This window comes from Balearica regulorum, chromosome Z (genome assembly GCF_011004875.1).
Source record: "Balearica regulorum gibbericeps isolate bBalReg1 chromosome Z, bBalReg1.pri, whole genome shotgun sequence".
In the NCBI taxonomy this organism is placed as follows: Eukaryota; Metazoa; Chordata; class Aves; order Gruiformes; family Gruidae; genus Balearica; species Balearica regulorum.
In genome coordinates, this window is record NC_046220.1 from 30,407,973 (window position 1) to 30,426,829 (window position 18,857).

Sequence of the window (18,857 nt, forward strand, 5' to 3'; positions counted from 1 at the left end):
CAGAACCTGTTTGGGAGCTCATGCTTTACTCTTTCTGATATATACAATGACCTTTTATACTTCCTATCAATTCTGTTCTTTTGGTCAGCTTCTTGTCGTTGATTTGTAAATACACAAGATTCAAGCATTTTATTTTTTCTGTTTGTGGTGGGTTGACCCTGGCTGAGGGCCAGGTGCCCACCAGAGCCGCTCTATCACTCCCCTCTTTCATTAGACAGGGGAGAAAAGGTACAATGAAAAAAACTTACGGGTCGAGATAAGGACAGGGAGAGATCATTCTCTAATTATCATCATGAGCAAAACAGACCGAACTTAGAGAGGGAATTCATCTTATTTGTTACTAAGCAAAACAGAGTAGAGGAATGAGAAATAAAACCAAATCTTAAAAACACCTCTCCCCACCCCTCCCATCTTCCCGGGCTCAACTTCACTCCCGGCTTCAACCTCCGCCCCCCCCAGCGGCACAGGGGGACGGGGAGTGGGGGTTACGGTCAGTTCATCACACGGTGTTTCTGCCGCTTCTTCATCCTCAGGGGGAGGACTCCTCTCATCGTTCCCCTGCTCCAGCATGGAGTCCCTCTCATGGGAGACAGTCCTTCACGGCCTTCTCCAACATGAGTCTCCTCCACGGGGTGCAGACCTTCAGGAGCAAACTGCTCCAGCGTGGGTCCCCCACGGGGTCACAAGTCCTGTCAGCAAACCTGCTCTGGCGTGGGCTCCTCTCTCCACGGATCCACAGGTCCTGCCAGGAGCTTGCTCCAGCGCGGGCTTCCCACGGGGTCACAGCCTCCTTCAGGTGTCTCCACCTGCTCCGGTGTGGGGTCCTCCACGGGCTGCAGGTGGAATCTCTACACCCCCTCATCCTCCCTCCATGGGCTGCAGGGGAACAGCCTGCTTCACCATGGTCTTCACCACGGGCTGCAGGGGGATCTTGCTCCGGCGCCTGGAGCACCTCCTCCCCCTCCTTCTGCACTGACCTTGGTGTCTGCAGATGTTCTTACATCTTCTCCCTCCTCTCTCTGGCTGCAAAAGCGCTCTCTAACTGTTTTTCTCTTTCTTAAATATGTTATCACAGAGGCGCTGATTGGCTTGGCCTTGGCCAGCGGCGGGTCCGTCTTGGAGCCGGCTGGCATTGGCTCTGTCAGACACAGGGGAAGCTTCTGGCAGCTTCTCACAGAAGCCACCCCTGTAGCCCCCCCGCTACCAAAACCTTGCCACGCAAAACCAACACATTGTTTTATTGTGTTTTGTTTTGGTTTTTTTAAGAAGAAAACAAATGTTGAAATTTTGCTGTTGAATTTTTCCCAGTGAAAAAAATAGGGGGAAAAAATACCCAGATTGATTAAGAGGCCTCATCCTCAGTTGTACATTTAAGAGCTGTTTTTTTCTAGCATGACCAGTTCCTTTGATTTCTCAAGACTGAGCCAAATGATATTTGTATTACTTGCACATGGCCTGTGCATTTTTTAAATTGATAATCTGTAGAGGTATGAAGCTGTGGAGAAGCAATGATGGTTTTTTTCCTTCTTTATGATGTGTTAAAAGGAGGAAGAAGCAGTGGGAAAAAAGAATACTGTCACAGATTTATCTAAGTTTGCCTTCATCTTGTGTAGAAGGAAAAAGAACAGTGCTTGCTTACTCTGTACATAAGTGGCTTATAATGGAAAGCAAAAGGATTTGGACTGAGTAGTAATGTATAGCTTGGGAAGAATATCCTTCTGAAGAAGGGAGAGGATTTCAGATAAAGCTATCAAGCTTGATCAGGTGAGAAAAGAGGAAAAATGAAGAAATATAATAGTTTAATATAGCATGAGAACTTCTGAAAGTGGGAAGCTTTTGGGTTATTTTGAGGAAAAACACTGCTAATGTATCTTAGCCCAATGTGTGCATTGCACCTGGTATTCCCAGTACAAGTGTCTGGACACTTTCTCTGACTATCTGAATTTTGGAATTTCTGTCTCTCAAGGAATTGAGAGCCCATGCCACATAACAGATGGAGGAGATCAGTGATTGGGGCAGCTGCCTCCCTACAGTTTCTTACTGGGTTAATAGGGAAGGCTCTGCATAGATGCAGCCATGTAGTCAGTAGAAGCCCTCCTCTGTGCAAGGCAGCAATTTTTATGCCAGTTCTGCATTGCCTAGAAGAACTTGGCCAGGAAGTTGAAAAGACCAAGGAGGGACTACAGCAGAGTAAGTGAAGCGTCCCTGGGTTTGGAGAACAGGATGTTGCAGAGGACAGTGAAGAAGGTTTGAGGCAGAGAATGTAAGTGAAATAGAGGTTCATTTTGTGGGCTAAGAGAGCATATATCTAACATTATTTTGCTATTGGGGAGAGTCAGATGAAGGTAACTGACCTCAAATATAATCAGTGATGATCCTATGTATTAGGACAATAGAAGAAAAAGGGGAAGAAAGAGGAAAAAAGAAAAAAAGGTTTTCTTCAAGCTGGGAAGAGGGTGAAGAAGCTAATCGACAGCATAGAGAAAGGGGTGAGGAAAAGCAAAAAGCATTCTCTGTGGAAGTGTTAAAAGTATATAGTAACTGAGGCAAAAGAGGAAGGAACAAAGAAAACAGAACTCAAGTGGAGCTGTATTGAAGAAACTGATTGGCACTTAAAAGTTAGAAAGATATTTTTGGCTAATACATATGAATAAAATTAAGCTTGTATAGCAAACTGACACAATTTTATATGGGACTCTAGTTCTCAAATATATTTTTATTATAAAGAAACCATACAATTCTGTAGTGCTGCTGAAGATGCTTGTGTGTGCTTAAGTGACAGTGATTAGATGTAAATGAAGCAAGGAGGCAATGAAATTCTTTAAGAAAATACTCTTTCCTCTGATGGGTATTCAAAAGATCTTTTAACTTAACACAACTCTTCCGTATCTGTTGATGGTAGCAGTACCATGCAAAGAAGTAGTGAAAACTTTTTGGGGATGTATTCAGATCTTGTATATTTGCCTTAACCCTGTAATCTCATAAACTGCAGAACTTCTTGCCATGCAGGCTGTGGCAGGTTATGTTCAAGAGGTTTCCTGTCTGCCAGCTGTGGCATACTGCTGCACGAGCAGTTATAAAAGGACCTGAAATTTTCTCAGGTTGCTTAGTTTATCTTTGCTGTCCCCCAATGATTCTAAACTTTCTTCAGGTGCTTAACAGCAAAAATGCTCTTTTGATGAATGAGGTCTTCTCTTTTTGTAGGAGTTGTGGGAATGTAACTTTTCAGTTTTGCTAGTTTTTGCTTTATAGTGGCTACTATTAGCCTGAACTGAAATAGAGGTTCTTTATGTAGGATAGGATGTGTGTGCGTATGCGTAATCGAGTCCCCGCTCTGAAGAGCTAACTGGACAAAGGAAGTATTATTATTCTCTTCCCTGCCCCCAAGACAGGCTGAGGCATGTGATGTTGTTACTTGTTGAAGCTTCAGCAGACTTAGCAGTCAACCAAATATCCTGAGTTTCAGTCTGAGGTTTTAACTAGGGGGGTCATCCTGCCTGTTACTATTTAGGTAATATAAGACTGTTGAACTTTGCATCCTGTAGGAGTGAGTATAAATGAAAATGCAGGGCACTTTAGGAAAAGGCAGGAATAAAGGAAGGCAGTAAGATTAAATAAAAAATAATTACTAAATGCTGCTTTCAAATATCAACATGCATTCTTCTTTTCCTCTTGCCCCAGAGCCATGTGTCCTGGTGTCTTTTTTTTTTCAGTGCACAGTAAGTGGAATACTTACCTGCTAAACACCAGTTTAATTAATTTTCGGTCTGCTTTTAGTCATTGGGAAGTGGAGCATATAATCTTGAGATATTTTCTGCAATTTTGTAAAGGAGTCATTCTGGGCCTTTTGAGTGAAGAAAAAAAAAAATTAGTTCATTGTAGCATACTCTGACTACATGGTCCAGTTCATAGGGGATGTTCATCACTGCTGGGGTAAACACAAGAATTACATCATAAACTTGAAGTGTAATTTAACTAAAATCAATGAAGTTTAATCAATTTAACAAAAAATAAGTTAGCGGTACTTCAAAGCCCTACAAAATCTGAATCTTCCTAAAATTTTCAATCTTCACCATGCTTTCCTACTTACTTTATTTTCTAAATTTTCTGTTAAAAATGTTTCTGTAAGCTTTTTCCACACATAGTAGAAATTTATTATAAGCAAAATGCCACAATGTTGGTATTATTTTAAAAAAGCTTCAGTTTAAAATAAAAAAGCACATCTCTAATTTCTCTTGGAGATAATAAGAGTTAACAATTGCACATAGAAGAGGGAAATATGTACAATAAAACATAAAATTTTATCTGACAGGTGAGTTCCCCATTCAGGAAAACAGGTCAGATTATCTGTGTTAGAAGAATTTGCTAATTAATTTAATCGTTTGTTTGAGACTGGAGGTGTCATCAGGTGTTTATAATACGTACAGTTAAGTGCAAGCCTTGTTCAGAGAAATCCTTTTCCTTTTATAGGTTCAGATTTGTAGATATTTGCGTACATCAGTCTTTGACAGATTACAGTAGTTCCAAAGGGCAATTCAGAAAGCTGCTTTCATACTTTTAGATATCAGTAGCTACTAGCATTAAAAGATTCTGGCACTACATTACCTTGTTTTGCCATCCATTGTTATCTCTAACAGCAAGGTTTTCAGACTTCCCTTCCCTTGCCTTTCACAAGCTGACAAATAACTATCTAAAATATTAAAAAGCCCATAAGAGGTCTACAGAGTGTATGTTTGTTTGTTATTAGCAGGTGTCTGAAAATTTCTCAATTTTGCAATTTAAAAAAGGACATGGATAATGTTGAACATGACATTGGCAGTAATGATTAAGAAAGTAGTGTAATCCCAGTCAGTACCGTTCTCTTACTTCCCTCTTTTCCTTTCTTTGGGTACTTCAGGATGTGATTATTACTGTTACCTCCCTCTTGCCCACTTTTCCTCTGGTTGCATTACCATAGTCAGTCTGTTAGATAAGTATCTAACTATGGGTATAGCAAACAAAGTCAGTTTAAGCTAGAATGCTAGGAATATATAGCATATACTTATAAGTTACTTGAATAATTCTCACGGTGAATATAGTATAGTTGTCTCTGAATGCGGAAGACCAAAGCTGGTTATGCTATTTTGGACAGAAAATGATCATGGTAGCAGACTTCGGCCAAACCTAGAGTTCAGAGATGCAATGGCAGCACAATCATTTAGGTAAGAGCTGAAGTCCATGTCAGGGGTCAAAGTGCTGTTGTACTGATCAACCGCAGATAATCCCTGATCTGGAGAGTTCCTGTGGCCTGTTATTACAAATGGGAGGAGGGAAGGATGCTTAAAATATGGGCCTTCACGGGAAGCCAACAGTAGCAGGGAACTGTAGCTTTTAAAAGGATATGCTGTGACTGGACAAACAGTTCCTTCCTTTTCTTTTTGTGGAGAAATCAAACCTTGCAGGAAGCAGGTAGCTATGGGCATGCTTAGTTCAGAGTGACTTCTGAACAGCAGAATTTATCAGAAGTAGCCTCTGCCCACCTCCCAATTCCAAAACCCCTAAGAAACTATCTTGAAGAGTATAGAGCAGTTACAAGTTCCTCCAGAGCTGAAACTGGGGAGGAAAAGAAAGAAAAACAGGGAAAACCCCCGAAATTGAAATGACACTATGTTTCTATCCACAAGCAGTAAGCACTAGCAAAAGAAAAAGGTAAAAATCCTTCAATGAAGCAGCCTTGTTACTTTTTACTGTAGCTGGTTTTGAAGCACTCGAAATCTTAATACTTTTCAGTTAGTTCAGGCATGTGACAAGTAAGTATTAAAGTGCTATAGATGTGGGGTTATTGTACTTTGTGTTAGAAATAAAAGCAGAAGTTTTATGCCTTTAAACTAGGTCTACAAAAGAAAGATGAAAATGTAGATTTGAATAACGTCTGCCAAGGACTTGAGAATTTTTGCAAGAGTGAAATGGAGCTCTCCTGCAACTGAGGCACAGGGAAAGCTTCTTCACTTCAAGTCAGGGTTTAAAAGGGAAGCACTGTAGCTGCACTGGTCCAAACTGTGAAATGAAAGAAAGAACTAGCAGAGTTCTTATACTCTATACTTACAGCAAATAGATGTATCATATATATATAAAATCTATATTTGAAAACTAGTGTTTTCTATTACCTACAGGAGGAACAAGTCCAGGATACTGGAGGTTTTATGTGTTGGGTAGGACTTAGACTGGTTCTGTTCTGCATCTAGAGATCGTTCACTGAAAAGTAAAACAAGGGTCTGATAATATAGAGCAATGGACCAAAATCATGAGTAAGGAATGTGTTGCAGAGGAGAGGGAAGAAGATGTCTTTGGAATATTCTGTCTAGTCTTCTCTCTTTCCTTCCTCAGTGAAAATTTTACTCTTTGTCAGATGCATTAGAATATGATTTGTTTTTTTTTAATTGGTTGGGGCATGAGACTACAGAAGCTGAGGAAAGCCATAATGGTTTTGTTAGAGTTTCAGAAGAAAAAATTTCTTCAGAAAAATGAGGAAAATTATTAATTTTATTAAACTAATTAATTTGTAACATACCCAGAAAAAAAATCTAGAGATATTTGCAGAATATCTAGGTAAATTAGAAATCACAATAAAATTGAGACACTTGTCAACAGGGATTTGTGTTTAACAGAGAAAGTGTAAAGCCCCCTGAAATATTCAAATGAATAGGAAAGCATTTATTAAATTTAGCAAGTGCTAATGTTTTGTATTGCTTGTATAGGCATTGTAGACAAATTTTAAAATTGGAAAAAACCAGAAATAAATTAAAGAACCTATGTCTGAAGTACTGTAAAAATGGAGAAAAAAAATGAATTCTTTGCTTTTGTGATTTAGAATGTATTAGGACAAATTAGACAAATAGATTTACTGATAAATTTAAAAATATTGTGGTAGAGGAGGCTTGAGAGATCCTCTGGGGAATTCAGGAACCTTGAAATTTGTTTATTTTTATGATGGTTACAAATGTTTGAAATTGTGTTGGATTTCTATATTGCTTATAAATACTTGTGTAAAACTTGTAATACTTGAAATATTCTACCCAAAAAGAGGTCCTGCTGAGGTATAGTTTGAAACACTTTTCATGTTCAGTAGAGGTTAATATTATGCAAGAACACTAGATGAATGAAAAGAGCTCTTGAAAATGCCTGGAGAGGAAGTCACAACATACGGGAGAGTCGTCATACAAAATCAGACCAAAAAGGCGGTCTAGCCTAGATCCCGTTGTTGTTGCCAGTAGCCAGTTTAACAGGAAAAGTAACATTTCCTCGATTTTTTTCCCAGGGTCAGCTAATTTTGTAGCTCTGGATTTTTGTGGGCAAGTGGCATTGTAATCGTTTTTAACACCTTGTCATTCATTTTTCCATGGTGCTTGTGGCCAGCTTTCTTTGTCCCGTTCCTCACTCATGAGATCACTTGGGAATACCAGAACCTGTGTGAGTTCCAGCATTCCTTCCAGTGTGAAAAAGAGTCACATACTCCCCATTCTTTCAGCATGCATAGCCGTTACTTGGAAAGAGAAATGCCATAACCATAAACCTCTCCCTTTCTTCCTCCTTTCCCCCAGCTTTTCTTGCTGAGCATGAAGTCATATGGTATGGAATACACCTCTGGTCGTCCCAGCCTCTCTCCTCAGCCTACTCACTGGGAGAGCAGAGTGGGAAAATGATAAAGAAAGAAAACCTTGACACTGTGCGAGCACTGCTCAGCCATGGCCAAAACACTGGTGTGTTTCCAAAACTGTTTTAGTCACAAGTCCAAACCACAGCACTTCTACCAGCTGCTGTGAAGAAAATTAATTCCATCCCAGCCAGACCCAGTATACCTTCTGTGGCTAAACCACATCACCTTCAAAAAAGTTTCTCAGACAATGTAGATTTATAGTGGACTTTTTATTAAAGAAAATAATGGAATGGATAGGAATTTTCCAGAATTCAACTTTAATTGCAATTCACATTAATTTTTGAAATGCAAATTAGTTAAATTAAAAATTTAATTATTGGAGCAGCAAATTGAAAATAAACAAAAATGCTACCACTATAGGATGGATCTCACTGAAGTTCTGTACAACAGTTTTGTATGATTCCCCTGTGTTAAGCATTAATGTCCTGGATTGTTTCCTGTATTGACAGTTTCAGCTAGTGTCATAACTACAAATCCAATAGTGTTGTGTGCAAGATTTGTCATGCATTTATATGCAAAAGGAGTCATTGAAGGGGGTGTGTGGTGTGTGTAAGCTTTGTTATTCCAGTTGTTACCACATGTATCTGAGTTGTTTTATAAAACCAGGTTAAAAACAGTGAGAAAAGCTGCTGTTCTGACAATAGCGAAATAATGGCAATTTACACATTTTTACAAGTTTTCAAGGCTCTGTGGGGTGATGTTGGACTGGTTTTCTTTCCTTTAACTTCCAGAACCCCTAGAACCTCTTCTGGGTTTTGCCATACCCGGGACATTTTCATAATAAGATGTCTAAATGATCTGGTGAACATTTATTGTAGATCACTCAACTTACATAATTAAATAATTGACTGTTCTATGACATGTCTAGTGTGGTGTCAACACATTTTATCTATGGCTTTAGATATTGATGAATAACTGCCCTGAAGCATCATAAGCCTTCTTATTCTTTTGGCATACCTAAATGGTGTGATGCTCTTTGCCCTGTTTGTCACCACTTTTGTGTGTGGCCATAATGCCACTGTGGCCTTACGTCAATATAGGAAATGTATGAAGAATTTAATAGAGTTGTTTCAATAGAAACAAATGTATATTTACTTCAGAGTGAAAGCAGATTTTGATTCTTCTTGTTCTTATACACTCACTGGGCTGCTGTGACATAGTCTGTGTGTGGTTGCAAATGACTCCTGCTGTTTAAAGAATGTAATTTTTTAACCTGGAAGGTTGCATTTCCTCTTTCTTTTTCCTGTTTAAAAATGTTTGAATCATCTAAACTGTAAAACAGGTATAATACCATATAACCAGTTACATAGCATAACAAGAACAAATCAGTGTGTATATGTATACTAGGACTAAAATTCTTTGAAAGAATTTTAGTTAATAATTCATAGAGTGATAGAAATCATCATCATCAAAAACAGTCAGAGAAGAATTAACTGCATCGTGTTTGTTGTTTGGGAAGAAGCAAAAACATGACCAAACCAAAAAAATGTTGCACAAAGCATGTAACTGAAAAATATTTTACCAAAATTATGAAAAAGAATGTTTGACAAGAAAGAGATTTGCTGTGAGTCCTTGGGAGGACACTATTTTTTCCTCCTTTAGAAGCTGTATGCTCAGGCTGCTTTGCTCTCTAATTCCTCCCAAAGAGACAATGAAGGTTCTACTGGTCTGGATTTTCTGTTTGTTCTAAACGCAAGGAAAGGAAGGGTGTTATTTGCTCAAATTTCTTAGTTAAGGACTTGAAATTTTGTAAATGATAAGTAGACATAGATTACAAGTTATCTATCTTCCCATACAACAGAAAGCAAAGTGCTAGCAGAAATCTAAAATAGCTTAATTTGGTAGTATTAACTAAGTTGATAACAATAAAATGTGATTTAATGGTAATTGATATTTAGATTAAGTGTTGTTGGATCAATCTTAAATATGTTTCCAGTAAAGTCATGACTTTTCAAGGTCCAGTAAAACTAGAAGAAAATCATGATGTTTTCAGGCAAATATCTCCTTAGGAACACTGGTTTGTAAAAGCCTCTTCCTGACCTTTTTTCAGATGACTTGTTACAGAGAAGATTTTTTTCATTATTTAATTGCTATCTTAAATTAGCCAACTAATAGCCAGTGATATGCAAAGTGTTCAAAGCATTAATATCCCAAAAGAACAGCAAAAGAAAAGTCAGTGGAAATAAGAAATAAAGTGGGAGTTAAAATATTGCTTCTGAAGCAATGAGCTGTTGGAAATAGTGGAAGGAAAACAATCAGGAATGAAATTGAATAGAATAAAAGCAGCATGAATAAATGGTAAAATCTGCATCAGACAGGGACTGATAAGTGTTTTGATGAGCCCCATGGAAAATGAAGACATTAGTGCTTAAGGTCAGTTCATAGTCAAATTTCAACACGTTGGTTCACAGGAGCAGAGCTAGACACTCTGTAACACTATCAGCACATTTGAAAAAGATGTAATAAGTTATTGGCTGGAAATGACATGCTGCTAAACTTGCTGAGGTGTTAAAAGCTGTGCAACAAGGATTTTGGAGAAATTTCAGACAAAGCAGGAGGGATATCACTAATATGAGTTCTTGCTGAACTTAAACATCGAGTGACAAAAAAAGAAGAGGTAATAATAATAATCCTTATGAAGGAAATATTACTAGAAGAGTAGTGGCACAGGTCTGCCTGCTCTTCTCTGAATCTTCAGCTGCTCTATATGACCCATTAAGGATGCTCACCTCAGCACGTGGCTTTGTGGTACTGTCACAATCTTGTTATTTTTTTAGTGTCTTTGTGTGTTTTGCCATTGTGGTATGAAACTTATTTTTTGAAAAAGAAACTGTTGACTACTTGTGTGGCAGGTTATTGGGCAAATCACTAGGTGGATACTTTGTCATCTTCAAATTGAAGAAAACATTTCCTGAGGATTGTATTTTGTCTGTGCACCTTAACATACAATGCAGACTTTTCCCATATCTGCACAGCTTTGTATTTTATGTGAGCTTTGAGCTGATTTTCAAGTAAAGTATGGCATGCATTATGTGTCCTAAGCAAGTAGATGATGACAAAAGATTTTCTCATTCCAGTCAGTGGCTTAATAAACATGGTCATCTATTCTTAATCAAGGCTGAGGAGGGATAGAAAATTTTGCAGTCTAATGACCACATATGATCTCTTCTGTGCTTGATTTTTTCCTCTTGGGAGGCAGGTGGGTAATACCAATTTAATGTGAGTACAGCATTACAGTAGCTAACATTGTCTACCAAGAAAAGCTATTGTACATCTGTCTTGCATTATACTAATTCTTAGCCTGCAAGAATCAAGTAAGATTAAATGTCCTGATTTTTCAAAGGTGATGAACAATATTTCTCTTACTGACTTTATTAGGAGCTCCAGGTGCTTCTTGGAAATCAGGCTCTAATATAACTAAAAGGCGCACAAAGTACCTCCAATTCATTGTGCTTTCAATAAATGCAACTCATCATGGAAAAATATGTTTATAGCTGATGTCCAGACCTTCTCTTCACACCTTAGAACTGTCAGATTAAATTTTTTCTCATGCAGGAATCTTTCTGTTGTCTTTCTCTGTAGTTATAAATCTCTGACTTCAGAGAAACAATTCCCTGCCATGCCTAAAAAGATGGATCTCCCTGCTGTCATCCAGCCCTTTAGCTTGCTTTTTGCTTTGTGTTCTGCTCTTCCTCCTAATTATCCTGTCATGCTGGGGTGAGACACAGTAGTCTGTTTCTGTTATTCTCCCTGTACTTTCAGTGCAGGTGTGTCTTTCCTGCGTGGATGTATCACAGAGTCTCTGTCTCTGTGTTACTCTGAATCTGCAGTTTTCTTGTTAGGACTGACAGTAAGTGACTTTCATGTGTTAGCTAAAATTTTGCTCTTCATCTGCTTCAAGACCTTGAGCTGTGTTTCCTCTTTGCATCAAAAACTTCGAACTTGGTTTATAGGCTAGATATAGAGAGTATTTTTCAGATCTTTTCAGCCTTTGTGCCTTGTAGCATAAATGATAGCAAAAATATAAAGGGAGAATCCTTGTTAATTTTTTACCTCATTTCAACTATTTTAACTGATGGATCATATTGTAATGTGACATTTTAGACACCGTACTACCAGACACATCATGTACCTACTTCACACTACGGAGTCTGGTGCCCAAAAACTTTCATTGCTTCTGAATATTTGTAGAATGCAAGCTTAATCTGCAATATCTATGGTGAATGGAAAGTTTAAGCAAGACCTCCCAGCTAAACCAAAACCATCTGAAAATAATAAAATGTTACAATGGAAGAGACACTTTCCAGTATAGAAATTATATCATTTGAAACTGTAAGATATTTTTTTTCCTGAGAAACAATATATTTTTTTGAAATCCTGGCTGATTGAAAGTTGGAGATCAGTGTCACAAAATTAAGTCTCAGATGGTACAATTTAGAATCTAATCTTACATTCATTAGGTAGAGGATTCCTTTGGTTATTTGACTGCTGTATGCAAATGTGACCATTTAGGCACATATGTGAAAAAATGTTCCCTCTCCATGTTACAGTTAAAGTGTATAATGTAGAGTTCTTCACTGACAGAGATTTAATTTCAATGTAATTACGTAAAATTTTCACTCTTCTTGTGATTTTGTAGAACACGAATTAATGTTTCTGTTTTCAGTCCTCTTTTTGGACCCTGTTATTTGCTTATTGCAAACGCAGACTGAACTGTGCTGCTTTGTACCACTGCAGAGCTCTAAGGCTCCCCAAGACCATCAGAATCCTGCCAGAGGAAGAATTTTCACAGGAAGCTGCAATTATTGTTTTATTACTGTAAAGTGGCTGATGTTGCTCCTGTATAACCTTACATCTTGCCCATAGAAAAGATGTTTTGATTGAGGTGGAAGAAAGGGCTTTAGTAAGTGATGTCTGTGATTTTTGCAAGTTGCTGGAGTGATCATTCTGACTCATAAACCAGGAGAGGGAAGATGACTAATGCTGTTTTAACTTTGTGAGACATGAGGTTGCTCACAGATGGGCCAGCATCATAAGCAGAGTAAAGCTATCTTTTTATCTCCTCTTGACAAGGTATCCAAAACACAGTTTGAGTGTGGCAGTAGGAATAACTGGAGTTCTTTCTTCTTTTCCACCTAGAGAATAATTTCATTTCTACTAGCATATCCTAGATGATGAAAACTTTTATAATTTAATGAGTATCTTACAATGTAAAACAGTATGAAAGTTATTTAAACTACAGATCTTCACATTAGTTACGCAAAAATGTTTCTAACCAATAAACTTCCTTTTGTTTTATTTTCTGATACAGGAGCTTTTAAAGAAGTAATATAGTTTTCTTCTGGTGTAATTGTATTTCAGTACATTTCCTATTTATTAATGCCATTACACTCCAAAGGTGTAATTCTATTGCTTCATAGTGTTATGTTTTTACAATTCCCTTCTGTCTCTATTGCCAGTTCACTGCCTGAAGTTGCTCTGCTTATTGTCTAAATCAAACATTCAAAATTACAATGAACTGAACCAAAAGCATAGTTACTTGTGATGTATGCCTATTTTTAAAATATGACACCATAACAAGCAATATTTTTAATGCTTTTGTGTATTGTCAAGATTTTGTAGATACTTTAAAAATACAGCTGTATGATGTTTTTCACTCTGCCTCTCCTCACACTTTACACTTTAAGAAGAAAAAAACAAACATAGGAAAATGAGTAGAATGGATTAGGAGACAAAGGGGTGGGGACTGCATATAAAAGAAGTAAAAGAAACCTAACACAAAAACTTGTAACAAATCCAGCTCTATTGAAATCTAGTGGAAAGCTTTCTATTCATTTCAGTTAGGTTAACTAAGGCCTCCCAAGGAGGAAAGGAAAAGCGCTTGAATGCATGAGATATGCTTTTGCTTCTGCGTTGGTTTCTAGTAACATCTGAAAATACAGTAACATACAGACACTGATTAAGCACGCTTATGGGATGCTTTCTGAAGGAAGGACTGGAGGGAAAGATACCTCTCACTAGACTGGTTTACATAATTAAACAAACCAAACCCTGAGTCTTTTCAGATGTGATAAGGGGACACAGATCCCAATTACTTTTCCATTTTTCTTCAACAGTTTCACCTTTAAAGGAGCTTACCTTTCTGTATACATTTTACGTACAACTATGTATCTAAATTAAAAAAGATGTAGTAGTACAAATTCCTACATGATTCTTTTCTGGTCAAAACAGTCAAGGAGCCAACTCATCCTCATCAGCAGTGCTAATTCAGTTTTAAAAGCTGGAAACAAGAAGAGATGGAAATCTCATAATAACTAAAGTAGTGTGAAGGATTAGTGTTTGTCCCTTGATTTTTTTAGCTCTATGTAAGGACTTAATTGATACTCTATAGTCATAGTTGTTTTTACTATTTAAAACAATGGCAGGAAATTTGAACCATGCTACATTAATGGATTGCTAAGCTGAAATTGCTTCATAGCAGACGGGTCATAGACGAAAAAAATTAATCAAAAGAAAAAAGCTAACAAAGGCTTTTGTTATTAGCACACAGGCAATTAAAATTTCAAATGACTTCATACTTTGAGTAGCTTTAGAGGTTCCTCTCTCTCTCTCCCAATATCACCCTGGTATTCATAGTAATCTTCCAGTAATCTGCACTGGTTTTTGTCACTCTAGTATTAAAAAAAAAAAAAAAAATCATTTGGAAGAGAAACAGGAAATGTAAATTAGAAAACATTTTTACACACTGTCAGCAGTCTTAAAGAGAATTCTATTGTTAAACTGTTCAACCTTGTGGGGTGTAGGGATAGCATTAGGTACGTCATTGCTCTGACATACCTTATGTCACTGCTGTCACATAGAATGATCTAACTTTCTCCTGTAAAGCCCATGAAGAGGATCATCATACAACACAACTGTTGAATTGTTGTGTTGCCTTGAGCGTGTGTATGCGTGTTCTGTGTACACAGAGGTACCAAATTAGAGCTGGGAGAGAGTGAAAAGAGGGCTTTGAATATTCCTTTGTGTCTTCTTTTGTAATATGGTACTGGGGCTCAATGGTTGAGCGAGACGTGAAAGAGAAAAAGTATAGATAAATTGTTCAATAACATGTGAACAGTTCTTCTCATGGAAACTTGAGTTTGAAAAATAGGAAATGGGAAGATTGTTTGTTTGTTTACTTTTCCCTTAAACGGCATAGTCATTCACTGTAAACCTTATATTTCCTTTGATTAATAAAAAAGGAGTTTAATAAAACTGTCTGAATGTTGAGCTAGGAGGATGAGTGTGGAGCACACAAAAGTCTATGTGTGGCTCTATGGTTGGGGGTTAGACAGAAGCCAGATATTTGGAAATAATTTTCTTTTTCTATTTTCTCCTCCCATGTTTATTGAATGCCCTGGTATTTTTCACTATGTCTGTTGTGCTACCACCTCCCTGACAAATTTTGTATTCGAGATCAGATTTTACAAAATGCAGGGGCTCTGAGCAGCTGGCAGATCTAATCTGAGAAAGTACTGACTTTTGAGTAACTTTCCCACTTATTTCTGGTGAGGGTGAAATGTATCGTGTGTATGTCCTTCCTTCTCTGCCATGACTTCATTGTCCTTCCCTATGTACAGCCTTCCCCCTCATAGAGTGACCTTCACAAGGCTGATAGCATGCTGCAGTCATCACTATCTCTTCTGCTGACAGAGAGATAAGAATCTTCTGTCTCTGCAGATTCCCAGGGAGCTGCTGAAACCAATGAAAAGAGACTTTTGGGGTTCAGTCCTGCACTACTGAGTCTGGCAGAAATCCCAGAGAAGCTACTGGGAGTTTTGATTAAGAACAGACTTCAGGTTTAGGACCACTGTTTGCATTTAAATATAGATATTCTGGTTTTACTAACTAGATGCACTGAACCGGTCTATAAGAACTAAAAGGGAAACCGAAAGGTAGAGGCTGGAAGATGTTTCTGTTACTCAGCTTGAAACAGTCAAAAAGTAAGCTTGATGTAACTGATGAAAAGCATATTGGACTTTAGAATTAAAGTCTTAAGGATTTTGACAGTGAAGTGTGGCACAGCAATTGTGTATCAAAGAAATTTGTTAATTTTAAACCATTGTTCAATGTAAAATGAATTAAAAATGGTTTAAAAGTCTTTAAATTTGATCTACTTTAAATTTTTAACCATATCTGTCTTCATAAGCATTAGTTATACAATGTCTTAAAAGCTGTGGTTACTCTAATAAAATTATATGGAAAAAAGTTATCCAGGTATTATCAGGGATAGAGTTTTCTGAAGCCAATCAAGACCACATTGCATCCAAGCTTGCAAAATACTGGAGTGCTAAAATTAAGCTGGTTTATTCCACCTCAGAGTAATAGCTTGGTATATGAGAGACAGCAGTAAGTTGTTTCTTTATTGAGAGAAGAGTTGAATCCTCTCAATTAACTTCTGTCCTATATTTTGATTGTTAAAAGATACCCAGCTTTACAGTGTCCCACCTAAAATATTGTATAAGCCAAAGAGGTAAATCTCTAAAGCTCTTTTGTTTTGCTGAACAAAAACCAGACCTGAAGAAGAGTAAACTATGCTTCTGGCTCTTCACAAAGAGAACTCTAGTAAATAGTAACTGGCTGGGTTTTAGTTTATTATCAACTCAAAGTATCAGGATAGTATAGACAGTCATCTGGGGAAATGTTTCTTGCAAGCTAAATTTGGGGTTTTTTTCCTAACATCAATGTGTGAAAGAGTTGTTTCTCCTACTTTACATTAACAATTAAGACCATTGCATTCAGCTGTGGTTTTAACAGGATTTCTAATCTGCTGAGGCTTTTTGCGTGTTTTTTCTTAATTTATGCAAGAATTGATTATGAAATATTTTCCTTCCTCTTTTTGTGAGTATGGATGCATTCTGAAAGCCTTCCTAAAACAGATACTAAGAAGAATACAGTTAATGGGAGAGACTCCATGGCTGCAGTCATTCACTTTTACCTAACTTCAGGAGAGACTCCATTGTATGTTATGCCGCCTAACTTTGTTCTGACTCTGGGTTGTGGCCAGCTAGGGGCTAATATGTAAACATCATCTCCTTTTATGTCTTCTTTCTTATTTTTGACTTCACAAAGTAGTACACAGATTGCCAGAGGGTTGAAAAAAACATCAGACCACTTATCCACCTACTATGAAAGTTTAAGTTACATTTAGCTGCTTTTAAGATTTGCAGCTATAAAAACCTCTACATTTGTACCTTTAAATTGTCCTGACTGCTCTTTCATACTCAGCTAGCTGAAATATGTCCCAATATACCACGTTAGATCGGAGTTCCTGAGAATAATTACTTGCTGTGGACCTGTTCTGCAAACCCTTCTCCATGTAAGTAATCTTAACAAGTATAAAATGCCTCACTTTCATTAGTGCGATTGGTTTCTGGCATGAGTAATGACACTGAATTCCAAAGCCAGGGGGGTGAGGGCAGGGGAGTTGATGCTGTTCTCTTTACACTGTTCTTCAGTACTCTTAACAGTTTATCGCAGCTGCAGACCTGAATCTTTACATATCCTCTTGCTGACAAGAGATTCTGTTCCTTTGAGGTTGAACTGAATAGCACTGATTTCCTGGGGCAGGAAACCAAAAGTCTGTGGAAGATGTAACTGAAGTTTTCATATTATGGCCCAGAGAAGAAGCATATTTTCTTTGCAGGCATATAGCAAGGTATTGACTTCTTAATTAAAGAATTAAAGAATATGATGTCCATTTGCCTGGCTTTCCAGAGTCCCAAGTTTTAATGAGTAATATTTTTTTCTTGTCATGATATGGGCAAATCTTGTCTTGTCAATGAAATCTGAATACAAGGTTTTGTGCAGGGTACAGAGTTCCAATGTAGGTAAGGAAATTGAAAAATTGAAAATCAAACATCCATCTGTCAAGCTGTAAAAGAAAATCTTTCTGCACTCCCCTGTTCCACCTGCAAAGCTTTGTTGGTAGTACAGCGTGCTCTCCCAGTGAGGATTTAAATGGCCTTGGCTTCGCTCTGGTCTTCTGATATCTGGTGGACTTTGGTCTCACCCTTGACCCTATGGTGGAGAGGAAAATCTCTGGCTTCCCTTCCATTAAAGTTTTGAGGTTGGAGCTTGGAGCTTTGAAGTCGGGTATTATTTGTTGTGCTGTAGTTCTGAAGGAACCCATATGCTGGGAATTCCTCTAACTCAAAGGAGAAACATAAGAGGAGAGAGCAGTAGGCAGCATGATACACAGAGTTACTTCACTGCTTTGAATTTTGTAGACATCTCAGCAAAGTAAAGGTGTAAGAAGCTAATATTAGGGTAGCAGAATCATAGAATCATAGAATATGAACTGCTGAATCTCGCAAAAAATTATTCTTGTGATTTCTTATCTCCATGTACACTTTGCACAGGGATAATTCAGCCTATAACTTCTTGTAATAACTGATGATTAATATTTCATTGTGTGTTAAGTATTTCCTCATAGAGGTATTTCATTAGAGTCCAATATCCAAACTCAGATGGAAACTTTATATAGTAGCAGGGCTTGTGGAAATAAAGGAAATGTATACATTTACAAGAACCTCCAAACAAACCAAAATTGGAGATCTTGCTGGAACCAAGATTCAGGTATATTTATTTCCCAGCTTTTGTTCTATAGCTGAATTTTTGTAGTCAGTGTATGATACCGTAATTGCACATGTTTCTTCCAAGAACTTTGTAAGTATATTGAAATGCTTCTGAAAGCAACTAAATTCTGTAAATGACAAAAGCAAAGTATTTCCATGTTTCTATCTTTCTCTGCTTTTTGTGCGTGTATATTTTTCAAAATGTTTTGTCATAAAATATTAGAATAATTTTCATCAATGTTCGGATTCATTACAGAAAGTTGCATTTTATTTCAGAAAAATTGTTGATTATTTGGTACTTTGCCATCCTTTCCCATGTGCTTAGGTGCGTAACAATGAATTATTTTTATTTTAAAAAAAAAGAGTTTTAAGATCTGCAGATAATACTATACTAATAATTTATCTGATTAAAATGGACAGAATATCAATTATATTAAGATGGGTGTGCAAACCCTGGAATGCTGTTTTTGGAAAAAACGCTGCTTTTGCTTTTCCAGCAAGAGGAAAATGAGAATGTGCTTAGAATGGACATGACAGTAGTACTG

General features: G+C 37.4%; 1 protein-coding gene and 1 long non-coding RNA gene across 2 annotated transcripts in view; one reads left to right on the forward strand and one right to left on the reverse strand.

The window, feature by feature from the left end:
- FBN2 (fibrillin 2) overlaps window positions 1-18,857 on the forward strand; it is a 200,739-nt gene that overhangs the window by 12,502 nt on the left and 169,380 nt on the right.
- Window positions 463-18,857, reverse strand: part of LOC142599486 (uncharacterized) — a 177,427-nt gene continuing 159,032 nt past the window's right edge. Inside the window, exon 3 of the long non-coding RNA XR_012833055.1 lies at window positions 463-595. This is a non-coding gene — a long non-coding RNA (uncharacterized LOC142599486). The remainder of the gene's footprint in view (window positions 596-18,857) is intronic.